This window comes from Canis aureus, chromosome 10 (genome assembly GCF_053574225.1).
Source record: "Canis aureus isolate CA01 chromosome 10, VMU_Caureus_v.1.0, whole genome shotgun sequence".
NCBI classification, from domain to species: Eukaryota; Metazoa; Chordata; class Mammalia; order Carnivora; family Canidae; genus Canis; species Canis aureus.
In genome coordinates this window covers 28660262-28687189 of record NC_135620.1, presented here as the reverse complement: position 1 = coordinate 28687189, position 26928 = coordinate 28660262, and the positions used below count along the sequence as shown (strand labels likewise).

The window sequence follows — 26928 nt, the reverse complement described above, 5'->3', positions numbered from 1 at the left end:
CCTGATTAGCCTGTCCGGGTTTTCTATTTCTTCCTGTTCCAGTTTTGCTAGTTTGTGGTTTTCCAGAAATGCATCCTTTTCTTCTTACTTGCCTAATCTATTGGCATATAGCTGCTCATAATACGTTTTTAAAATCCTTTATATTTCCTTGGTATTGGTTGTGATCTTTCCTTTTTCATTCATGATTGTTTTGAGTCTTTTTTTTCTTTTTAATAAGGCTAATGGTTTATCTATCTTAAAACTTCTTTCGAAGAACCAACTCCTGGTTTTGCTAATCTGTTCTACAGTTCTTCCAGTCTCTATTTCATTGAGTTCTGCTCAAATCTTTATTATTTCTTTTCTTCTTGGTGTAGGTTTTATTTGCTGTTCTTTCTCCAGTTCCTTTATGTGTGTGGTTGGCTTGTGTATTTGACTTTTTCCAAGTTTTTGAGGGATACTTGTATTGCAATGTATTTCCTTCTTAGAACTGCTTTTTCTGTATCTCAAAGATTTTGAACAGTTGTATTTTCATTTTAATTAGTTTCCATGAATCTTTTTAATCCTTCTCTAATTTCCTGGTTGACTCATTCTTCCTTTAGCAGAATGCTCTTTAACCTCCACATGTTTGAGTCTCTTCCAAATTTCTTCTTGTGATTGAGTTCTAGTTTCAAAGCCTTGTAGTCTGTAAGTATCCTGGGGACAATCTCAGTCTTTTGGTATCAGTTGAGACCTGATCTGTGACCCAGTATGTGGTCTATTCTGGAGAACATTCCTTGCGCCCTTGAGAAGAATGTGTATTCCATTGTGTTCGGATGTGAAGTTCTGTATATATCTGTGAAATCCATCTCGTCCAGTGTATCATGTAAAGCCCTTGTTTCTTCGGTGATGTTGTGCTTAGAAGATCTGAAATTTGCAGAAAGTGCTGTGTTGAAGTCTCCTACTATTAGTGTATTATTATCTAAGTATGCCTTTACTTTGGTTATTAACTGATTGATATACTTGGAAGCTCCCTCATTAGGGGCATAAATATTAATGATTTTTAGGTCTTCTTGTTGGATAGTCCCTTTAAGTATGATATAGTGTCCCTCTTCATCACTTACTACAGTCTTTGTGATAAACTTTAATTTATCTGATATGAGGATTGCTACCCCAGCTTTCTTTTGAGGACCATTTGAATGACAAATGGTTCTCTACCCTTTCATTTTCAGGAGGAGGTGTCCTTAGGTCTAAAATGAGTCTCTTGTAGACAGCAAATAGATGAGTCTTGCTTTTTTACCCAGTTCAAAACTCTGCATCTTTTGATAGGACAATTTATCCCATTCTCTTTCAAAGGAACTATTGAAAAATATAAATTTAGTGTCATAGTAATACCTATTCAGTCCCCGGTTTTTTGGCTTTTTTCTTTGGGCTTCCTCTTTCTTTAACCAGCTCCCCCTTAATATTTTTTGCAGAACTGATTTGGTGGTCACATATTCTTTCAGTTTCTGCCTTTCTTGGAAGCTCTTTATCTCTCCTTCTATTCGGAATGAGAGACTTGCTGGATAAAGTATTCTTGGCTGTAGGTTCTTCTCATTTAGTACCCTGAATAGATCCTGCTAGCCCTTTCTGGCCTGCCAGGTCTCTGTGGAGAGGTCTGCTGTTAATCTCATATTTCTCCCCATATAAGTTAAGAATCTCTTGTCTCTTGCTGCTTTAAGGATGTTCTCTTTATTTTTGGAATTTGCAAGTTTCACTATTAAGTGTTGAGTCATTGAACGGTTTTTATTGATTTTGGAGGGGGGGGACACCTCTCTATCTCCTGGATCTGAATACCTGTTTCCCTTCCCAATTTAGGGAAGTTCTCAGCTATGATTTGTTAGAATATGTTTTCTGACCCTCTGTCCCTCTCCGTGCTCTCTGGATCCCCAATTACACATAGATTTTTTTCCTTCTGACACTATCATTTATTTCCCTTAACGTTTCCTCATGGTCTTTTAATTTTTTTCTCTTTTTTTCCACAGCTTCCTTCTTTGCTATCAACTTGTCTTCTATGTCACTCACTCTTCTACCTCAATAACCCTCATTGTTAGGACCTCCAGTTTGGATTGCATCTCATTTAATTGATTTTTAATTTCAGCCTGATTAGGTCTAAATTCTGCAGTCATGAAGTCTCTTGATTCCTTTATGCTTTTTTTCCAGAGCCACCAGTAGCTTTATAATTGTGCTTCTGAATTGGTTTTATTACATCAAATTGTAATCCAAATTCTGTAACTCTGTGGCAGAGAGTACCGTTTCTGACTCTTTCTTTTGTGATGAGTTCTTTCCAGTAATCTTGCTCAGTGCAGAGTGGCTGTATGAGCGGGCTGAGTCAAGAATATCAGTTTGTGTGAGGGATGGTAATTTGTGCAGAGACCACTACACTCCCCAGCAACCTCCCAGTGACTCACCATCATGAGCAGCACCATAGTGAAGATCACGGAGATCGAAGTCGAGATGGCTCGGACTAAAAAAAACATGGCCACAGCACACCACCTAGGGCTGTTTAAGTCTCACCTTGCTAAGCTTCATAGAGAATTCATTACCCCAAAAGGTGGTGGTGGTGGTGGGCCAGGAGCAGGTTTTGATGTGGCCAAGACAGGCGATGCTTGAATTGGGTTTGTGGATTTTCCGTCAGTAGGGAAGTCAACACTACTTAGTAACCTGGCAGGTGTATATTCTGAGGTTGAAGCCTATGAGTTCATTACTCTGACCACTGGGCCTGGTGTCATCAGATACAAAGGTGCCAAGATCCACCTTTGGAATTTCCAGGTATCATTGAGGGTGCCAAGGATGGGAAAGGTAGAGGCCATCAAGTCATTGCAGTGGCCCGAACGTGTAACTTGATCTTGATTGTTCTGGATGTCCTGAAATCCTTGGGACATAAAAAGATATTTGAAAATTAGCTGGAAGGCCTTCATTTGAACAGTAAACCCCCCAACATTAGTTTTAAGAAGAAGGATAAAGGAGGCATTAATCTCATGACCACTTGTCCTCAGATTGAGCTGGATGCTGAGACTGTGAAGAGCATTCTGGCTGAATACAAAATTCACAATGCTGATGTCACTCTGCATAGTGATGCCACAGCAGACAACCTCATTGATGTGGTGGAAGGAAACAGGAAAATATACCCACTTTTTGAGGATTATTTTTCACAGACAGACCCCAGATCAGAGTGTATTTAAATTCTTTGATAAGATTTTGGTGAATCTTCATGCAGAAATCCTCCACTGTAGTCCTGGAATAAGGCAGCACCACTAGAGATATAAAATCTGGCAATTATTTTGGAGGACGATGATGTCATTCAAATTGTGAAGAAGTAAACCTTCCCTTCTGCCCATCTGCTGGGCCAACCATAGCAGCTTTTCGCGTGACCAAGCACCCTATCCCAAACCCCTTCCAGCTTTGGCAGCCAGTGAATCAGGATTCAGGGGAGGGATATGGAGGCCCTCAAACTGGAACTTTACTTGTCTTACCTTGGTGTCACCTTATAAATTCAACTGCATAAAGGAGGCTAGCCAGGTATGTGGAAAAAAAAAAAAAGAATATCAACTACAACCTAAGTAAATTTCATCCTAGATGATTCTCCTGAGGTCAGAGATCAGAAATTGAAAACAAAGATCAGAATGACATAAAACAAAGGACTAGTAAAGTGAAAAACAAATTTTAAAACAAAGTAGTAAAAAAAATAAAAGGCCAAGAATGCCAAAGGAGAAAAAAAGAGAAAAAAAAAAAAGAAGGGAAAAAGGGGGGGACTGGGAGATGGTAGTGCCAAAGTTGTAGTGGAGGGAGAATGTAGTGTACCTGAGGGGTTCTAGAGGGTGATCCTCTTATTTCTGAGTATATTAAGTTCTGTATGTTAGAAGATGCTCAGTCCCAAATTTATTCAAACCAGAAATACCTGTAGAAGGCCCCAACATTGACCACCAAAACATAAATGAGATAAAAGAGGGGGGCAGAATGGGAATGAGGAATCTCACAGAATGAACCAACATGGCATACCACTTGGTTCTGGGTGCATGCTGGTCATGTTTTAGAAGGTATTAACTTCCTCATTGTAGAAGAAAATGAGGCAGAGAAAACAAAAAACATCAAAACAGCATATCTTATATATCTCCCAAAATTAAGTAGAGTATGTTGAAGGGAATCTAGAAGTGGAAAATATATCTAAGACCTGTAATTGTAGAAATATGAAAATCAAAAAGGAAGAAACTTAAAAATGAAGGGGTGGTAAAATATTGTGGTTAAGGTGGATAAAGAGAAAAAAATTGGAAATTTATAGTCTCATATAAAAATGAATTGTACTGGAAAAAGGCAAAAAATAGGAGGGGTACCCTCTGGTTCTATACACTGTAAATCCCTGGACTTCCCCTGGAGCTTTCCAGCGCTGCTTGATCAAGAACTTGCCCTTCCCCGTCCTTCCAGCTGGTCTTCTGGGGCGGGGCCTGCTGAGCCGGTTCTCAGGTGTGTGCACCTGGGGAGATGCTCCGCCCCTGCTGCTGACCCCGTGAGGCCCCGTCCCCTGGCGGCCCCGCCCCTCCCAGGCGCAGGGTGACCCAGGAGGGACAAGCCCCCTGGCGGCGGCCGGGTCCCCAGCCCCGGCGTCAGCTCCCGCGGTACCGACCGCAGCTCCCCGTCCGCACTGGCCTGGATGCTCCGGGGCGGGGGGCGCGGCCCCGCACAGCTCGGGGGCGCCCGGCGGCGGCGGCAGGAGCGTCCCCGCCGTCCCGGGCCCTCCCCGCCTCCCCGCCTCCCCGCCTCCCCGTCCCGGGGGGAGCGCAGGGTCCCGGCCGTGTCCCCCGCGCCCTGGGCTCCGGGGCCTGCGCTGCTGGGGTCGCTCCCGGGGCCGCGGCTCCCGAAGGCAGCAGGGCGCAGCCCCCTCCGCCCGGAGCCCCCGCCCGCCCGGCTGCTCCCCGAGGCCCCGCCGGGCGCTCCAGCCCTTTCCCGCGCTCGGCCCGCGGGGTGTGGGGCGCCCTGCCCCGGGCGCACGTCCTGCCAGTGACCCCGGGAGGCTGGAGGCCCCACGGCCCCTCCGCGGCTCCGCCCGGGCTCCCCGCTCAGCGCCTTTCCCTCGGGAAGAATCCGGGGCGGATTTGAAGTTCGCGCTTCGGGGATCCCTGGGTGGCGCAGCGGTTTGGCGCCTGCCTTTGGCCCAGGGCGCGATCCTGGGGTCCCGGGATTGAGTCCCAAGTGGGGCTCCCGGCATGGAGCCTGCTCTGCCTCCTCCTGTGTCTCTGCCTCTCTCTCTCTCTCTCTCTCTCTCTCTCTCTCTCTGACTATCATAAATAAATAAAAATTTAAAAAAATAGTGGAACATGAGCCAGATCTTGGGAGAAGTAGGGCCAATAATTATTTATGATTATCTATAATTAATGATATTATTAGCTTTCATTAACTGGTTCTCAAGGACCTTCTCTGTATCATACTCTTTGCGGAAGACTTTTCACAGCACCTTATCTACTCTCCCAGCAGCTCCTTGAGGGAGGTGTTACTGTTGTGTTCTTCTAAGGATGAGGAAAAGAGGCTTTTGAATTCAAAGAACTTGCTGCAAGTTACCTAAAGGTCAGCGCAAGGATGGAGAGTCCATCCTCCCACATCTGTGACCTGTACTGTGATGCTGATTACAAAACCTGAACTCAATGCATAGAGGCAGGGTGGCTGATGTTGAAGAGCATATTTTGAAAGAAAGATAAGTTAAGAAATACTCAAGGAAGCTTTGAATGTAACACATTCACTAGACTATGTTCCCTTTGGATTTTTGATACACAGGGGCTTGATGATAAACATTTACAAAATATTCATGACCCGAATACGAATCATAAACTCTGTTGAGGTCTGTGTGATATAATGGTACCAAAGAATTCTTGCATTCTGTTCGAAGTTTATACCACACTTGTAAAAGCTCCTCTTCTCAGTGCTGCTATGTTTCTGAAAAAGGAACATTAAATATAGAGCTCAGGATTCCGTCGCCTTTGAGAAGAGGATGTATGAGAACAGGAAAGGGGCTTCTGCACTTTAAAAGATGTTCTCTAGTGAGAATCAAAGTGGTTGCGATGTTGGCATTACAAATATTTGTGAATCTCCCTGCTTTTAGAGAAACAGAATTTAAAGGTGTAATCTCAGTGTCTTGGTCCTTGGGAATCTTCTCTGTCACCTAGGTAGAAAAGAGGTCTGGGGAACCCTGGGTGGCGCAGTGGTTTGGCGCCTGCCTTTGGCCCAGGGCGCGATCCTGGAGACCCGGGATCGAATCCCACATCGGGCTCCCGGTGCATGGAGGCTGCTTCTCCCTCTGCCTGTGTCTCTGCCTCTCTCTCTCTCTCTCTCTCTCTCTCTGTGTGTGACTATCATAAATAAATAAAAATTAAAAAAAAAAAGAGGTCTGCTTCATTTTATGTTTCTGTTTGAAAGAAAAACCTGATGGGGGTCTATTTTGTTTTCATGTTGCTAAGAAATCATTTTTTAAAAATTTAAGTTCTACATTTCACTATTACTCCAAAAATATTCTTTAAAGAAAGGTGATACTTAGAGCACCTGGATGGCTCAGTGGTTGAGCGTCTGCCTTTGGCTCGTGGTGTGATCCCGCAGTCCTGGGATCAAGTCAGGGATCAGGTTCCCTGCACGGAGCCTGGTTCTCCCTCTACCTATCTCTCTGCCTCTCTCTCTGCGTCTCCCATGAATAGATAAATAAAATCTTAAAAAAAAAAAAAAGTGATACTTGTCACAGAAATTCAAGAATGTCAGGATGCCTGGGTACCTCAGTAAGCATCTGCCTTTGGCTCAGGTCGAGGTCCTGGGGTCCTGGGATCAAGTCCCACATCCCGCTCCTTGCAGGGAGCCTGCTTTTCTCTCTGCCTGTATGTCTGCCTCTCTCTGTGTCTCTCATGAATAAATAAATTAAAAAATTCAAGAATGTCAAATATATGCCCCCACCCTTGCCAAATCCTAAATTTCTTATGAGATTATTTATTTGTTGCATTTAGTGCTGGATGTTCATCATGTTGGTTTGTCTTTTGATTAGGAGACGTGATGCGCACCGTTAGGACAGTCCATACAAATACATGGCAATGTGGCATGTGCTTTACCTTTGAATGCTACATGTAGAGACAGTAGGTGAATGGTATTTAAAAGAAAATACCACAGGGGTGTGTTTTAACCCCTGTGTCCAGAGCCTCAATTTTCTCATCTGTAAGAGTGGGTAAAGTAAGTAGAGAAAATATAAGTGGATAAACAAAACCATTTCCTTTCTTTAAATACCCTTTCTCAGGACCTGGTTTTCCTGCGGCGCTGCCAAAAGCTCATTAGGTCACTCTGTCTCTCTACCCAGGACTCGAGGGTCAGCTGGTGGAGTGTGTGACCCTTGTAGCCTACCACTGTCACTTCTGAACCATTTCCTCCCATCCAACTGGCAAATGAACATCAAACAAAAAACATCTTTTCTCTTGGGTCCTGTGCCCTCTAGACTCCCGGCTTTTTGCTTTTCGGATTCTTCCTGCCGCTCTCATCCTCTCCCAGGTATCAGAAGGGTGGTCCCTGTCTTTCTATCTTTCTTTCCACCTTCTGCTCGGCTATTGTCCTGGGGGACTTTAGTGGCTACATGGACAACCCATCTAGCCACCTGGCCTCTCAGCTCCCTGACCTCCTTATCTTTCTTGTCATGACCATTCTACCCAAGACTTCCAGTCTGATCCTTATCATCATCTCAGACAGCTGTCTTTCAAGAATCTAAAGTTCAAGCATTCCCCATCTCTGCCACCATCACTTCTCTGCCATCTTCCCTGTCCCCCAGCTGTCACCTGGTTTCTTCTTCAGCCACACTGAAACATTCTTTCCCTCCTTGACATTTCTCTCTGCCCAGCTGACGTTCCAACAACTCTGTCCATGCCTTCCCAAAGATTTTTGCACCTCTTTCTTCTCAAAATAGCCATCTAGCAGAACCTTGATTTGGAAGGAACTACATTATGTCTTTTCCCTCTGCCTGCACTGAGCCATTGTGTAGGGCTGGGAAAGTCACACAGTAGGACGAGGCATTCCACTAAGAACAGGTATCATAAAGTGAGGTAGACTTTCAACATTCTCATAACCCTGCTATGCATAGCTGCTGACTAATAACTCTGTTATTTCAGACCTCCTCCCCTGTCTTTGATCATTGGGCCTCCACCATCCAGTCTTTGTTCCCTTGCTCTCTCAGTAGTTGACCCCAACTCTTGCTTCATAAGGAAAACTGAAGCCCTCATATAAGAAATGCTCTCAGCTACCCAACCAGAACTCTATAGACTGCTTTTCCACCTGGTCCCACCCTCTCTCCTCATTTCCACTCTGCTCTTCTTATATGAGGCTTCTATGGACTACAGAGTCTTTCTCTTTCTCCCTTTAATCTTCTTGAAACCAGGTCCTTCCTACCAGCGTCTATAACATGCTTAAGTTCCTCTGTAGTAAAGCAAATAAACAAAACCTTCCTGAGGAAATCCTCCTGGTACCATGTCCCCCTCCACCTACCTTCCCTTTGCAGCCTATCATTCTGTGAGAATTGCCTTTACTCCTGTCTCCAGTTCCTCACCTCTTACCTCTTAACCCACTTCCCGATGACTTCTGATCACACTGAGTCAGCAGGATAGTGCGATAACCAGTAACCACACTTCTAAATTCAGTGACTGTCATTCAGCTCTCCATGATTTAACTTCTCTGTAGCATTTCTTGGTATAAATTGACTACTCCATCCTCTCTTGAACTACACTCTCTCTTTGGCTTTTGTGACATGACATCTACTTGGTGTACCCCTAGCATCTCTGTTCAATCTCTCTTTAGGTCATTGTTTATTAGAACTAGTCAAGTTTTAATCATAGGGCACCTGTATATTTCACTCTGTACTTTTAACTCTATACTATACTTTATTCCTAAGTTGTCCTATTGATGTTCACAGATTCAGTTATTACTTCTGCACAGATGACCCATTAATTTAAATCTTCAGCCCAGTTTCCAACACATATATCTAACTGCCTGCATGACATCTATACTTGAATGCTTCTAAGTACCTTGATCTCAACATATCCAAAATATCAAGTGTAGTCCCTTTCTAATGTCCTCTGTCTCAGTGACTAGATCCCCATCCATCTAGTATCATAAGCCAAACTTGTAGAAGCCAAACTTAACCTCCTTCTCCCTCACCTCTGCAAATCTAATCTACCAACAAGCTCTTTCAACTTCTAAATCTATGCATGTCTCTTGCCCCTACCAGACTCTTAGTCAAAGTGATCATCATTTCTCACTCATCTTGACTATGCAGTTAGCCAAATATTTTTCAAAATGCACACTGACCAGGCCTCATGCCTACCCTCAGTTGAAGACCATAATTTTTAACATGGTCTTCAAGGCCTTTCTTTTGTTTATTCATGCATTGCTTAGTTCATTCTTTTAAGAAATACAGCATACCTTGAAGATATTGTGAGTTCCATTCAAGATTACTGCAAGAAAGCAAGTATTGCAAATAAATAAGTTAAATAAATATTTTGGTTGCCCAATGCATATAAAAGTTATATTTACACTACACTGTAGTCTAGTAAGTGTCCAATAGCATTATGTCCAAAATTACCACAATGTACACATTTTAATTTAAAAATGATTTATTGCTACAAAATGCTACGCATCATGTGAGCTTTCAGCAAGTTAACATCTATTTGCTGGTGGAGACTCTTGCCTCGAAGCAAATGGTTCCTGACTGATCAGGGTGATGGTTGCTGAAGGTTGAGGGGGCTGTGGCACTTTTTAAAAAAATAGGACAACAGTGAAATTTGCTGCATTGACAGATTCTTCCTCTCACAAATTATTTCTCTGTAGCATGTAATGCTTACTTAATAGCCTAATAGAACTGTTTTAAAATTGGAGTCATTCCTCCCCAACCTTGTTACTGCTTTGTCGATTAAGTTGATGTAATATTCTAAATCCTTTGTTATAATTTCAAAAATCTTCACAGCATCTTCACAGGAGTAGATTCAATCTTAAGAAATCACTTTCTTTGTTCATCCATAAAAAGCAGCTCCTTATCCATTCAAGTGTTATCATGAGATTGCAATTCAGTCACATGTTCAGGCTCCTAGTTCTCTTGCTGTTTCCACCACATCTGCAGGGGCTTCCTCCACTCGAGTCTCAAATCCCTCACATTCATGAGGGGTGGAATCCACAATTCCCAGACTCCTGTGCACACTGATGGTTTGACTTCTCCCTGTGAATCACTGATGTTCTTGAGGGCATAAAGAAAGGCAAATCCTTTCCAGAAAGTTTTTAGCTTACTTTGCACAAACCCATTAGAGGAATCACTGTCTATGGCAGCTGTAACCTTAGGAAATGTCTTTCTTAACGAATAAGACTCAAAAGTCAAGATGATTCCATGACCCATGGGCTACAGAATGGATGTGTGTTAGCAGGCATGAAAACAACAGTAATCACATTGTATATCCCCATCAGAACTATTGGGCAACCGGGTTCATTTTCAATGAATAATAGTACTTAGCGATCTTTTTTTTTTTTTTTTTTTTGGGCAGTAGATCTCAACAAGAGGCTTAAAATATTGTAAACCATGTAAACAGATGTGCTGTCATCCAGGCTTTGTTGTTCTGTTCACAGAGCAGAGGCAGAGTACATTTAGCATCATTCTTTAGAGCTCTAGGTTTTTCTGAGTGGTAGGTAGATGAGGATTGACCTCCATTTAAAATCACTAGCTGCATTATCCCCCAAAAGAGAGTCAACTTGTCTTTTGGGGCTTTGGGGCCAAGCCTTAACTTGTCTTCTCCAGCTATGAAAGTCTTAGATAGCATCTTCTTCTGATAGAAGGCTGTTTTGTCTACAATGAAAATCTGTGTTTGATGTAACCACCTTCATGAATTATTGTAGCTAGAACCCTTGGATATTTTGCTGCAGCTTCTCCTTCAGCACTTGCTGCCTCACTTGCACTTTTATGTTCTGGAAATGGCATCTTTCCTTAAACCTCACAAACCAACCTCTGCCAGCTTCAGACTTTCTTCTGCAGCTTCCTCACTTCCCTCAGCCTCCACAGAATTGAAGAAGTGAGGGCCTTGCTCTGGACTAGGCTTTAGTTTAAGCGAGTGTTGTGGCTGGTTTGATCTTCTATGCAGACCACTAAAACTTTCTCCATGTCAGCAAGAAGGATGTTTCACTTTCTTATCATTTGTGTGTTCACTGGAGTAGCACTTTTAATTTCCTTCAGGAACTCTTTCTCTGCATTCACAGTTTGGCTAACTGGTGCAAAAGCCTAGCTTTCTGCTTCCCTGAGCTTTCAACTTGCTGTCCTCCCTGAGCTTAATCATTTCTAGCTTGTGATTTAACATGAGAGATGTGTGACTCCTCCTTTCACTTGAACACATTGAAGCCATTGTAGGGTAACTAAATGGCCTAATTTCAGTATTGTTGTGTCTTAGGAGATAGGGAGGAGGGGAAGTAGGGAGATGGGGCAATGGCTGGGCAGTAGAGCACTCAGAACACACATAACATTCATCAGTTTTGTTCACCATCTCACATGGGCTCAGCTCTGGGTACCTCAGAACAATTACAGCAGTAATACCAGAGATCACTGATCACAGAACATCATAACAAACATAATCATAATGAAAAAGTTTGGAATATTTCAAGAATTACCAACATTTGACACAGAGACACAAAATGAGAAAAATGCTCTTGGAAAAATGGCATCCATATACTTGCTGAAGGCAAGGTTGCCACAAATCCTCATTTCATAAAAATGTGGTGTCTGTGAAGCTCAATAAAGCAAAGTGCAATAAAACAAGATATGCCTATATATCTTGAATGCACACACTGTTCAGAGCACCATGGAAACAGTGGTGAACAAAACAAGCAATTCCTGTCCTCGTCGAGCCGTGAAAAGAATATTTCTTTCTTTTGTGGGGAAGATCAACAATTAAAAAGTATAAAAAATAGAGGCTTATTTTCAGGAGATGGTAAGTACTATGAAGAAATATTAGTATAATAGTATAAGGAGTTAAGGAGTAAACAGCTAGGAGTATTTTTAGAAGGAGGCGGAAGAAGCCTCTCTAAGGAGAGGGCTCAATGAAGAACACAAAAGGAGGTGAGGGCATATGTGAGGCTCTTGCTGTCTGCCCTCCCTTGTTCTCCATGCTCTAGGTTGGAATTGTTTGTTTGTTTGTTTTTTCTTTTAATTCCCCAATTCCTAAGGCTACCCCAGGGCCTTTACACATGCCCCCAGTTCTTCCTTCTCCTCTTCTTTCTTTCCCTGCTTTTTCTTCCTTTTCATTATTCTCCTCCTTTTTAAAATTTTTTTTTATTTATTTATTCATGAAAGACAGAGAGAGAGAGAGAGAGAGGCAGAGACACAGGCAGAGGGAGAAGCAGGCTCCATGCAGGGAGCCCAACGTGGGACTTGATCCTGGGTCTCCAGGATCAGGCCCTGGGCTGAAGGCGGCGTTAAACTGCTGAGCCACCTGGACTGCCCTTCTCTTTTTTAATACTTGAAAATGTTTGTCTCTTTTCCCTTCACTGGACCTACTTGTTTCTTAATCTTTAGCTCTAGGCTAAACTTACTTCTTTAGAGAAAACCTTTCTTGTCCTCCAACCCAAATCAAACTCTGTTATTATGTATTCCTATTGATCGTGTTCTTGTCTTCATATTGTCAGTTTATTTTTGTGTTCTATGTGTGTGGACTTTCCACATTCAGTGAAATATTTACTATTTACTTGTATTTTAATTAACACTAAAATTACTACAATTGAAATTTTTGAAAACTGGGTCTTCTTAAGCTTTACTCTCAATGATGAATTATGTTTTTAAATTTGTGAATCTAGTTAATTTCTGTATAAAATTAAAAATATTTAATTTATTATTTGATTCATGTAATTTGATTAATGGGAATGTTAATTATAAATTTAACAGATTAATTTTAAGTTATAAAATTTAACCTGCCTTCCTTAATTAATCAAACCTCCCTAGATATTTTAGATGGCAGTCACAAATATTTTGGATCTGATTCTTCCAGAACACAGCTGTAGGCAGACCTACAAGTTGAACACAATTTTCTTAGCCACTTAAATGTTGCTTTCAAAACTAATAAATCTCAACTTTCAAATGTAATGGGTCAGATTATCAAATAAACATCATTTACAAATATAATCAGATTATTGTAAACATTTCAAAATAAAATCACTAGTACCCATAGCTGTTTAAAATCAAAATAGCAAGTCCAGTGGTTAATGAGCTTACCCATTTCATATACCTTAAATTGGCATTTACCTACCAGTCTTCCCAATGTATCTCAAGAATTGATGCCCTCAATCTGTGGGGCAGGCAGGTGAGCCTTAAGGTGGCCAGAGTCCATGGTCTGATTGCATCCTGCCCAGAGCAACCTCATACAGACTTCCAAATCCCGTCAGTCAGCAATCTCAGTATTCCTTTGAAATATTGTTTATCCCATGGTTAAAGTTGGGAAGCACTGCCATGAATAACAAACACACACAAGTTCTTATGATAATAAAACCTTTCAAAACCACATGCAAAAGTGTTAATTCTTTGGGTGTGTTTTACCTATTTTATCAACTCTAGGCTTATTTCCAGACTTCCCAGGGTGGAATAGGGAGAGCAGATGTGCCATCTCTGGTCAGCTGAGGTCACTGGCCTAAGACATGGGGTACTGGTGGATTTGGCTGCAGGTGCAGGATAAATCTAGCTGAGCCTGAGATTGAGAAGATGAGCCCCTATTTTATAGTCAGGCTCTGCTTCCCTTCCTCGTTCTCAGAAAGCTGTGACCTTGTTCACAATTGTACCTGATTTGTCCTGCCTAGACTGAAACTAACCCCTTTCCGTAGTGTGGTGACTTTCTACACTCGTTGTATGTTGGCTTCTCCTCTCTTTCTTGCCACCATTATTCTACAGACTTTTACTTATATATGATGTTAGCACAGTTGTAATTTCACAGTTAGGTCCTTGGCCACTTGAGTGTCATCTCTTTCACTGTGGACTCCATTTGGGCCACAACTCTGTCTACTTTTTTGCTCAATCCTTTATCTCTGCTCTGTGGGACAGGACACTCAGATGATAAACTTATCCAGAAAGTGAGGAAACAATGAATAATTGTACAGAGAAGCCTACTGCATTTCACCCATCCTCAAATCTGGGGGAATCCTCTGTACCATTTTCAAAACTTATCATATAGGTAATACGTAGGTATTACATCGAGAGATGTTCCCTGGACAAAGACTTGGGCGTAACCAACACTTAATTGCTCTCTGAAGAATGAGGAGCACACCAAAACATAAGAGATCAAGATAGATGTACATGAAGTCAAAGATAGAAAATATTCTAGGCCAGCAAGGTTGGTTTGATTTTTCAATGAGAGGATGCTCCTCAGTGTGATGCTCACCAAGGGAGACCCTGATGTTAGCCTTCCTAGCAATATCCAGAGAAAAAGGTGCCCCAGGATAGCTGGTGTATGGACTTTGAGGAAATAATATCCAACTTCAAGCATCCCTGCAGAGAATAAGGCATTTGTGTCCTCTCCCTTCCACTTCTTACCAGGCTTCTCCTCGTCTCCTACCCTGTCATCATTCTTTAAGTATTAGCTCCAGGAGCACTGCCTCCATGCTTTGCCCACCTCACCTATCCTCCACTCCAGTCCCTCATTCTTGGATGGATGCCTCTTCCTGGGGCCCCCACAGCATCATACACCTCCCACACTATATTATACCAGTTCCACATCATTTCACAGTTACTTATATGCCTGATTATATCCTTTAATAGGTGCTGAATTAGATGCTGGCAAGAATGAGGTATACCTGCTTCTCCCTCTGCGTTTGTCTCTACCTCTCTCTCTCTGTGTCTCTGATGAATAAATAAATAAAATCTTTTAAAATGGGGTGATACACCTGGGTGGCTCAGTGGTTGACCATCTGCCTTTCGCTCAGGTCATGATCCAGGGGTCCTGAGATCAAGTCCCACATTGGGCTCCTCGCAGGGAGCCTGCTTCTCTGCCTGTGTTTCTGCCTCTCTCTGTGTGTCTCTCGTGAATAAACAAATAAAATCTTTTAAAAAAAAGGTGAGGTATGACTTGTTCATCATTCAGAGGACCTCATGCAGAGCCACCCTTGGAGCTGCTGTTTAGTAAATGGTTGTTGAATGACTTCATCGCTGTGACCCCCTGTTTAGGTGGCCACTTTCTGATTATCATTGGCCTTCACATGAAGAGAGTGTGGACAGGGAGAAGGAAGTGAGTTGAAAGTAACACATGTGCAATCCTCTCAGAATTTCTAATTTTTACTAGAAAGTGGTTGGTTGGCATTCTGGCCTCTGGCCACTTAGTAAATGTGAGTCCATTTTTGAGAGAGAATTCTGTTTGGCTGGGCTCTACCCAGGTCCATCAGCAGCCTCCACCATGCAAACAACTTCTCCATCTGCATCTTGTTCTGACCCCAAGCTTTGCTTTAAAAATATGCATGTATGGGAGGAAAAGTGATTCAAGACTCAACCTGAAGGCAGTTCTACCCTGAAAGAAATGAGCATGCAGATGATAAAAAGCGGCCTGCATAAAGACTGCATTCATCGGAGGTGCGGTGATGTTAGACTTTTTATTCACTTTAGTTAGCTGTATAGCTATTTAGCTATTGAGTGTTATGATCTAAATTTATTCTACATTTGAATTTGCAAAGTATTTAATCTGTAATGAAAAAAAGAAAACCAGCTTGTTTTACTGGTTTTATCCCAGGAACCTAATTTCCCCTTAGATGAAATATTATACGGGGCTTTCTTCTCCTCCTTTTCCCAAAACCTTGGGGTTTAGTGAAAATGAAACTCGAAGCAGAGGTGGAGAACTACAGAGGGGCTCTGGCTGCTGTTGCGAGAGGCCATGTCCCTGTGTGCGGCCTCGGGGGTGGAGGAGTGTTTTCCCCTCCAGGCCAAGATTGTCTCTGTTAGTCTGGGCTCCACTTAGCTTCCATAATGATCAGCTGACAATGAGGAAACAATAAAAAATTCCAGCTCTCTTTTCGGACAGTCCTGGCCAAAGGGAAGAGCTATATATATCAACAATGCTTGCCAGGTACAGTAGAGACATGAATCAAGGGGAAAATGTAGTTTTTCTCTGCTTTCTAGTTACGGATTTGAGTGCTTTATTATTATTTTTTGTCTTTTCCAATTAAGGTCTTTATTTTCTCTGTGTAAACACCTAGTAGCCTAATTAGGGGATCAAGTGGTATTTTATTTTGCATATTTTTTATTGGAGTTCGATTTTCCAACATATTACACTCAGTGCTCATCCCGTTAAGTGCCTCCCTCAGTGCCTGTCCCCCAGTCACCCCATCCCCCATGTCCCCTTCCACTATCTCTTGTTCGTTTTCCAGAGTTAGGAGTCTCTCATGTTTCGTCACCCTCTCTGATTTTTCCCACTCATTTTCTCTCCTTTCCTCTATAATCCCTTTCACTATTTCTTATATTCCCCATATGAGTGAAACCATATAATGTTTGTCCTTCTTCAATTGAGTTGCTTCACTCAGCATAATACCCTCCAGTTCCATCCACGTTGAAGCAAATGGTGGGTATTTGTTGTTTCTAATGGCTGAATAATATTCCATTGTATACATAGACCACATCTTCTTTATCCATTCATCTTTGGATGGACACCGAGGCTCCCTCCACAGTGGAAGGACTACTTGGCTACTGTGGACATTGCTGCTATAAACATTGGGGTGCAGGTGTCCCGGCATTTCACTGCATCTGTATCTTTGGGGTAAATCCCCAGCAGTGCAATTGCTGGGTCGTAGGGCAGCTCTATTTTTAACTCTTTGAGGAACCTCTACACAGTTTTCCAGAGTGGCTGCACCAGTTCACATTCCCACCAACAGTGCAAGACGGTTACTCTTTCTCCACATCCTCTCCAACATTTGTTGTTTCCTGTCTTGTTAATTTTCATCATTCTCACTGGTGTGAAGGTGGTTTTGATTTGTTTTCACCTGATAGCAAATGATGCGGAGCATTTTGTCATGTGCTTTTGGCCATGTGTATGTCTTCTTTGGTGAAATTTATGTTCATATCTTTTGCCCATTTCATGATTGGATTGTTTGTTTCTTTGCTGTTGAGTTTAATAAGTTTTTATAGATCTAGGATACTAGCCCTTTATCTGATATGTCATTTGCAAATATCTTCTCCCATTCTGTAGGTTGTCTTTTAGTTTTGTTGACTATGTCTTTTGCTGTGCAGAAACTTTTTATCCTGATTAAGGCCCAATAGTTCATTTTTGCTTTTGTTTCCCTTGCCTTCATAAATGTATCTTGCAAGAAGTTGCGGTGTCCAACTTCAAAAAGAGTCTTGCCTGTGTTCTCCTCTAGGATTTTGATGGATTCTTGTCTCACATTTAGATCTTTCATCGATTTTGAGTTTATATTTGTACATGGTGTAAGAGACTGGTCTAATTTCATTCTTCTGCATGTGGCTATCCAATTTCCCCAGCACCATTTATTGAAGAGACTGTCCTTTTTCCAGTGGATAGTCATTCCTGCTTTGTTGAATATTAGTTGATTGTAGAGTTGAGGGCCCATTTCTGGGTTTTCTATTCTGTTCCATTGATCTAGGTGTCTGTTTTTGTGCCAATACCACACTGTCTTGATGATCACAGCTTTGTAGTACAGCTTGAAATCCGGCCTTCTGATGCCTCTGGCTCTGGTTTTCTTTTTCAATATTCCCCTGGCTATTCGGGGTCTTTTCTGATTCCACACAAATCTTAAGAGTATTTGTTCCAACTCTGTGAGGAAAGTCCATGGTATTTTTTTAAAAGATTTTATTTATTTATGCATGAGAGACACAGAGAAAGAGAGGCAGAGACACAGGCAGAGGGAGAAGCAGGCTCCATGCAGGGAACCTGATGTGGGATTCGATCCCAGGTTTCCAGGATCACGCCCTGGGCTGAAGGTGGCGCTAAACCACTGAGCCACCCACGGTAGCCAGTCCATGGTATTTTGATAGGGATTGCATTGAATGTGTAAATTGCCCTGGATGGCATAGACATTTTCACAATATTAATTCTTCCAATCCACGAGCATGGAATGTTTTGCCATCTCTTTGTTGTCTTCCTCAATTTCTTTCAGAAGTGTTCTGTAGTTTTTAGGGTATAAAGCTTTTACCTCTTTGGTTAGGTTTATTCCTAGGTATCTTATGCTTTTGGGTGCAATTGTAAATGGGGTTGATTCCTTAATTTCTCTTTCTTCAGTTTCATTGCTAGTGTATAGCAAAGCCACTGATTTCTGGGCATTGATTTTATATCCTGCCACACTGCCAAATTGCTGTGTGAGTTCTAGCAATCTTGGGGTGGAGTCCTTTGGCTTTTCTATGTCCAGTATCATGTCATCTGCAAAGAGGGAGAGTTTGACTTCTTTGCCAATTTGAATGCTTTGTATTTCTTTTTGTTGTCTGATTGCTGAGGCTAGGACTTCTAGTACTATGTAATAACAGTGGTGAGATTGGACATCCCTGTTGTGTTCATGATCTTAGGGAAAAGGCTCTCAATTTTTCCCCATTGAGAATGATATTTGCTGTGGCTTTTCATAGATGGCTTTTAAGAAACTGAGGAATGTTCCCTCCACCCCTACACTCTGAAGAGTTTTGATCAGAAATGGATGCTGTATTTTGTCAAATGCTTTCTCTGCATCTATTGAGATGCAGCTTTAGTAGAATAGGTATTGTCTCTTCTTTAAAGGTTTAATAGAATTCCCCTGGGAAGCCATCTAGCCCTGGACTTTTGTGTCTTAGGAGGTTTTGGGTGACTGCTTCAATTTCATTCCTGGTTATTGGCCTGTTCAGGTTTTCTATTTCTTCCTGTTCCAGCTTTGGTAGTTTGTGGTTTTCCAGAAATGTATCCATTTCTTCTAGATTGCCTAATTTATTGGCATATAGCTGCTCATAATATGTTTTTAAAATTGTTTGTGTTTCCTTGGTGTTGGTTGTGATCTCTCCTTTTTCATTTGTGATTTTATTATTTTTAGTCTTTCCTCTTTTCTTTTTAATAAGGCTGGCTAATGGTTGATCTATCTTATTAATTCTTTCAAAGAACCAATTCCTGGTTTTGCCGATCTGTTTTACAGTTCTTCTGGTCTCTATTTCATTGAGTTTTGCTCAAATCTTTATTAACTCTCTTCTGCTTGGTGTAAGTTTTATTTGCTGTTCTTTCTCTAGTTCCTTTAGGTGCGAGTTACCTTGTTTATTTGGGTTTTCTCCAATTTTTTGAGGGATGCTTGTATTGTGATGTATTTCCCTCTTAGGACTGCTTTTGCTGTATCCCAAAGATTTTGAATGGTTGTATCTTCATTCTCATTAGTTTCCATGAATCTTTTTAATTCTTCTCAAATTTCCTGGTTGACCCATTCATCTTTTACCAGGATGCTCTTTAACCTCCACATTTTTGAGTTTCTTCCAAATTTCTTCTTGTGATTGAGTTCTAGTTTCAAAGCACTGTGGTCTGAATATATACAGGGGACAATCCCAATCTTTTGGTATCTGTTAAGACCTGATTTGTGACCCAGAATATGGTCTCTTCTGGAGAAAGTTCCATGTGCACTTGAGAAGAATGTGTATTCGGTTGCACTTGGATGCAAAGTTCTGTATATATCTGTGAAATCCATCTTGTCCAGTGTATCATTTAAAGCTCTTGTTTCTTTGGAGATGTTGTGCTTATTATATCTGTCATTTGCAGAAAGTGTCGTGTTGAAGTCTCTATTATTAGTGTATTATTATCTAAGTATGTCTTTACTTTGGTTATTAATTGATTGATATGCTTTGCAGCTCCCAGACTAAGGGCATAAATATTCATGATTGTTAGGTCCTCTTGCTGGATAGACCCTTTAAGTATGATATAGTGTCCCTCTTCATCTCTTACTACAGTCTTTGGGATAAATTTTAATTTATCTGATATGAGGATTGCTACCCTACCTTTCTTTTGAGGACCATTTGAATGGTAAATGGTTCTCCAACCTTTTATTTTCAGGCTAAAGGTGTCCTTGGGTCTAAAATGAGTCTCTTGTAGACAGCAAATAGATGGGTCTCGCTTTTTTATCCAGTCTGAACCCCTGTGTCTTTGATGGGATCATTTAGCCCATTTGAGTTGAGTTACTATTGAAAGATATGAATATAGTGTCATTGTAATACCTATTCGGTCCATTTTTTTTTTTTTTTTTATTCGGTCCATTTTTGTAGATTATTTCTTTCGGCTTCCTCTTTCTTTTACAGGGTCCACCTTAATGTTTCTTGCAGAGCTGGTTTGGTGGTCACATACTCTTTCAATTTCTGCCTATCTTGGAAGCTCTTTATCTCTCCTTCTATTCTGAATGAGAGCCTTGCTGGATAAAGTATTATTGGCTGCATGTTCTTCTCATTTAGGATCCTGAGTATATCTTGCTAGCCCTTTCTGGCCTGCCAGGTCTCTGTGGAGAGGTTTGCTGTTAATCTAATATTTCTCCCTATATAAGTTAGGGATCTCTTGTCTCTTGCTGCTTTAAGGATTTTCTCTTTATCTTTGGAATTTGCAAGTTTCACTATTAAATGTCAAGGTGTTGAATGGTGTTTATTGATGTTGGGGGGGAGGAACCTCCCTATGTTCTGGAACTCAATGCCTGTTTCCCTCCTCAAATTAGGGAATTTCTCAGCTATGACTTATTCAAATATGCTTTCTGGCCTTCTGGCCCTCTCAACACTCTCTGGAACCTCAATTATACATAGATTTTTCCTTCTGAGGCTATCTTTTATTTCCCTTAACCTTTCCTCCTGGTCTTTTAATTTTCTCTTTTTTCCTCAGCTTCCTTCCTTGCCATTAACTTGTTTTCTTTATCACTCACTCTTTCTCCTACCTCACTAACCCTCATCGTTAGGACCTCCAGTTTGGATTGCATCTCATTTAATTGATTTTTGACTTTGTCCTGATTAGATCTAAATTCTGCAGTCATGAAGTCTCTTGATTTCTTTATGCTTTTTTCCAGAGCTACAAGTAGCCTATAATTGTGCTTCTGAATTGGCTTTCTGACATCGCATTGTAATCCAAATTCTGTAACTCTGTGGCAGAGAGTAGTGTTTCTGACTTTTTCTTTTGTGGTGAGTTCTTCCTTGTAATCATTTTGCTCAGTGCAGAGTGGCTGTATAAGCAGGATGAGTTAAGAATATCAACCACTGCCTGAGTAAATATCACCCTAGATGATGCCTCCAAGGTCAGAGACCAGAAATTGAAAACAAAGATCAGAATGAAATAAAACAAAAGGACCACTAAAGTGAAAAACAAATTTTAAAACAAAGTAGTAAAAACTAAAAGGCCAGGTATCCCAAAGAAGAAGAGAAAAAAGAAAAGAAAAGGGAGAAGAAAACAAGGCATGGGGGGTGGGGGGACTGGGAGATGGTGGTGGTGATGAAGTTGTAGTGGAGGGAGAATGTAGTGTACCTGAGGGGTCCTAGAGGGTGATCCTCTTGGTTCTGAGTATATTAGGTTTGTATGTTAGAAGATATTCAGTCCCAAATTTATATAAACCAGAAATACTGTTGGAAGGCCCCACCATTGACCACCAAAACATAAATGAGATAAAAGAGTGGGGAAGAATGGGAATGAGGAATCTCACAGAAGGAACAGGCATGGTATATCACTTGGTTCTGGGTGCATGCAGGTCATGTTTTAGAAGGTATTAACTTCCGCCATTGTAGAAGAAAATGAGGCAGAGAAAACAAAAAACATCAAAATAGCATATCTTATATATCTCCCAAAATTAAGTAGAGTATGTTGAAGGGAATCTAGAAGTGGAAAATATATCTAAGACCTGTAATTGTAGAAATATGAAAATCAAAAAGGAAGAAACTTAAAAATGAAGGGGTGGTAAAATATTGTGGTTAAGGTGGATAAAGAGAAAAAAATTGGAAATTTATAGTCTCATATAAAAATGAATTGTACTGGAAAAAGGCAAAAAATAGGAGGGGTACCCTCTGGTTCTATATACTGTAAATCCCTCAACTTCAGCACATGTTGTTGTGCATAGCAAGATTGCATTCATTTTTATAGCTGAATAGTATTCCATATATGCACCACTTCTTCTTTGTCCATTCATCTATCTATGGACATTTGGACAGCTTTCATGCTTTGGCTATCATAAGTAATACTGCAATAGACATAGAGGTGCATATATCTTTTTGAATTATTGTTTTTGTATTCTTTGGGCAAATACCCAGTAGTGCAATTGCTGGATCATATGTTAATTCTACTTTTAATTTTTTTGAGAAACCTCCATACTGTTTTCCACAGTCGCTGCAACAGTTTGCATTCCCACCAACACTTGCATGAGGGATCCTTTTTCTCCATATCCTCGCCAACACTTATTTGGGTTTTGTTTATTGAAATTTTTGTTGGAATCCCAGTTAGTTAGTATTCAGTGTAATATTAGTTTCAGGTGTACAATATAGTGATTCAACACTGCCATACAACACCCAGTGCCCAGTACAACAAGGGCACATGATCCCTATCACCTATTTAACACATTCCCATGCTCACCTGCCCTCGGGTAACCATCAGTTTGTTCTGTATAGTTAAGAATCTTTTTCTTGGTTTGCCTCTATTTCTCTCTTTTGTTTCCCTTTGCTCATTTGTTTTATTTCTTAAATTCCACATATGAGTGAAATTACAAGGTACTTGTTAATACTCTAGCTCTATCCATGTAGTTGCAAAGAGCAAGATTTCATTATTTTTTATGGTTGAGAAATACTCCACTATATACATATGTATATACATACACACACACTATATCTTCTTTAACCATTCATCAGTCAATGGACATGGTTTGATTCTATAGTTTGGCTACTATAGATAATGCTGCTATAAACATGGGGGTGCATGTATCCCTTTGAATTAATATATTTTTTAAAGATTTTACTTATTCATGGGACAGGGAGAGAGAGAGAGAGAAAGGCAGAGACACAGGCAGAGGGAAAAGCAGGCTCCATGCAGGGAGACCGACGTGGGACTCGATCCTGGGTCTCCAGGATCACGCCCTGGGCTGAAGGTGGTGCTAAACCGCTGAGCCACCAGGGCTGCCCCTGAATTAATATTTTTAATTTTTTGAGTAAATACCTAGTACTGCAATTGCTGGAGTATAAGGTAGTTCTATTTTTAATTTTTTGAGGAGCCTCTATACTGTTTTCCAGACTGACTGCACCAGTTCACATTCCAACTAACAGTGCAAGAGGGTTCCTTTTTCTCCACATCCTCACCAACATCTGTTAGTTCTTGTGTTGTTGATTTTAACCATTCTGACAGGGATGAGATGATATCTCATTGTGGTTTTGATTTGCATTTCCCTGATGAAAAGTAATATTGAGCATCTTTTCATGCATCTGTTGGCCACATTTTCTTTGGAAAAATATCTATTCATATCTTCTGTCCATTTTAAAATTGGGTTTGTGTTGAATTTTATAAATTCTTTGTATATTTTGGATACTAAAGCTTTATCAGGTATATCATTTGCAAATATTTTCTCTCAGTATGTTGTCTTTCAGTTTTGTTGATTGTTACTCTTGCTGTGCAGAAATTTTTTATTTTGGTGTAGTCCCGATAGTTTATTTTTTGCTTTTGTTTCCCTTGCCTTAGGACATATCTAGAAAAATTTTGCTACAGTGATGTCAGAGAAATTTTTGCTTGTGCTATCTTCTAGAATTTATATGGTGTTAGATTTCATATTTAGGTCCTTAATCCATTTTGTTTATTTCTGCATATGGTGTAAGAAAGTGATCTAGTTCCATTCTTTTGCATATTGCTGTCCACTTTTTCCAACACTATTCATTTAAGAAAATTTTTCCCATTGCATATTCTTGACTCCTTTTTCAAAGATCAGTTGACCATATAATTGTGGGTTTATTTCTGGGCTCTCTATCCTGTCTATTCATCCATGTGTCTATTTTTGTCAGAACCATAGTGTTTTGATTACGACAGCTTTGTAGTATATCTGGGAAATCTGTGCTACTTCTAGTTTTGTTTTACTTTTTCAAGACTGTTTTGGCTATTCTGGGTCTTTTGTGGTTCTATACAAATTTGGGGATTATTTTCCTTTTTGTGAAGAGTGCTGTTGCTATTTTGATAAGGATAGTATTGAATATGTAGATTGTTTTAGATAGTATGGACATTTTAACAAAATTAATTGTTTCAGTCCATGAGTTTGGAATATCTTTCCACTTGTCGGCTTCTTCAGCTTCTTTTTTTTTTTTTTTTTTTTTTTTTGCATCTTCAGCTTCTTTATCTCTCTCTCTCTCTCTCTTTCTCTCTTTCTTCTTTTTAAATATTTTATTTATTTATTCACGAGAGACCCACAGAGAGAGGCAGAGACATAGGCAGAGGGAGAAGCAGGCTACCCACAGGGAGCCTGATGTGAGACTTGATCCCAGAGCCCCATGATCATGACCTGAGTCAAAGGCAGACACTCAACCATTGAGCCACCCAGGTGCCCCTCTCTCTTTTCTTTAAAAAAGATTTTATTTACTTATGAGAGAGAGACACACACACGGAGAGAGCACAAACGGGGGAGGGGTAGAGGGAGAAGAAGATTCCCCATTGAGCAGGAAGCCAATGTGAGGCTTGATCCCAGAACCCTGGGATCATGACATATACTGAAGACTTAACTGACTGAGACATCCAGGTGCCCCTTCTATATAACTTCTATAATATGTTATAGTTTTTGGAGTCTTTATAGTCTTTTACGTATTTGGTTAAATTTATTCCTAGGCATTTTATTCTTTTTGGTGCAATTGTAAATGAGATTGTTTTTTTAATTTCTCTTTCTGCTACTTCATTATTAGTGCATAGAAATGCAACAGATGTCAATTTATTGATTTGTATCTTGCACCCTTTCTAAATTATCAGTTCTAGGAGGTCGTTTTTGGTGCAGTGTTTTGGGTTTTCTATCTATAGTATGTCATCTGCAAGTAGTAAAAGTTTTACTTCTTCCTTACTAATTTGGACACCTTTTATTTCTTTTTCTTGTCTGATTGCTAGGTCTAGGACTTCCAGTTTAGGTTTAATAAAGGTGGTGAAAGTAGACATTCCTTGTCTTGTTCATGATCTTAGGTGAAAAGCTCTCAGTTCTTCATTGAATATGATATTAGCTGTGGGTTTTTCATAGATAGGCTTTATTATGCTGAGGTACAGTCTTTCTAAACCTACTTTGTTGAGTGGTTTTATCATGAATGGATATTGTCCTTTTCAAATGCTTTTTCTGCATCTTTTGAAATAATCACAAGGGTTTTTTTTTATCCTTTCTCTTGTTGGTGTGATGTATGTTGTTGATTGACTTGTGAATGTTGAACCACCCTTGAGTCCCAGGAACAAATCCCACTTGATCATGGTGAATAATTTTTTTCAAGTACTTGGATTCAGTTTGTTAATATTTTGTTGAAGATTTTTGCGTCTATCTTCATCAGAGATATTGGCCTGTAGTTTTCTTTTTTTGTGGTGTCTTTCTCTGGTTTTGATATCAGGATGATACTGGCATCATGGAATGGATTTGGAAGCCTTCCTTCCTTTTCTACCTTTTGGAATTCTTTGAGAAGTATAGGTATTAACTCTTCTTTAAATGTTTGGTAGAATTCACCTGTGAAGCCATCTCTTCTTGGACTTTTATTTGTTGAAGACTTTTGATTACTGATTCAATCTCCTTGCTGGCAATTGGTCTGTTCAAGCTTTTTAATTCTTCCTCCTTTCGTTTTGGTAGGTATATAATTCTAGGAATTTGTTCATTTATTCTAATAGTCCAATTTGTTGGAATATAATTTTACACAATATTTTCTTAAAATCCTTTGTGTTGGGGCAGCCCGGGTGGCTCAGCGATTTAGTGCCACCTTCAGTCCAGGGCATGATCCTGAAGACCGGGGTCAAGTCCCACGTTGGGCTCCCTGCATGGAGCCTGCTTCTCCCTTTGCCTGTGTCTCTGCCTGTCTCTCTCTCTCTCCCTCTCTCTCTCTCTCTCTCCTTTACGTGGAAGCTTAGGTTGTTAATTCGAGAAATTTCTTTATCTAGCTTCTTTACGTGGAAGCTTAGGTTGTTAATTCGAGAATTTTCTTGCTTCTTGAGGTAGGCAGGCATTGCTATAAACTTTCCTCTTAGGATGCCTTTTGCTGCATTCCAAAGATTTTGGACCATTGTGTTTTCATTTTCACTTGTTTTCATGTCTTTTAAATTTCCTCTTCAATTTCTTTGTTCACCCATTTATTGTTTAGTTGCAAGTTATTTAAATTCCATGTATTTGTGGTCTTTCCAGATTTTTTTCTTGTGGTTGATTTTAGCTTCATAGACATTGTGGTTGGAAAAGGATGTATGGTATGACTTAATTTTATTTATTTATTTATTTATTTATTTATTTATTTATTTATTTTTAATTCATTGAGAATTGCTCTGTGGCCTAATATGTTATCTCTTCTGGAGAATATTCTATGTTTACCTACAAAGCATCTATAATCTGTTATTTTAAGATGAAATGTTCCAATTATATTCATTATATCCATCTGATCCTGTGTATCATTCACTGTTTCCTTGTTGATTTTCTGTTTGTATCTATCTATTGATGTAAGTGCAGGTTAAAGTCCTCTGTTAATATTGTATTATTATCAATTAGTTCCTTTATGCTTGTTATTAACTGTTTTATGTAATTGCATAATTATTTACAATTGTTATATCTCTTTGTGGGATTGTTCCCTTTATAGTTATATAGAGTCATTTTTTTTCTCTAGTTACAGTCTTCAAGTGTACTTTGTCTGATATTATTTCCACCTCAGCTTTATTTTCTATTTGATTAGCATGATGAATTCTTTTCCATCCTTAAATTTCAATTCTTTTTCATACTTAGGTCTGAAATGAGTTGCATATAGATGAGTCTTGGTTTTCTATCCATTCCATCACCCAT

General features: G+C 40.2%; 1 pseudogene; it reads left to right on the top strand.

Moving 5' to 3' along the window:
• The first annotated feature begins 2409 nt into the window (after positions 1 to 2409).
• LOC144322821 (developmentally-regulated GTP-binding protein 1 pseudogene) lies at positions 2410 to 3179 on the top strand (annotated as a pseudogene).
• The last annotated feature ends 23749 nt before the right edge of the window (positions 3180 to 26928 follow it).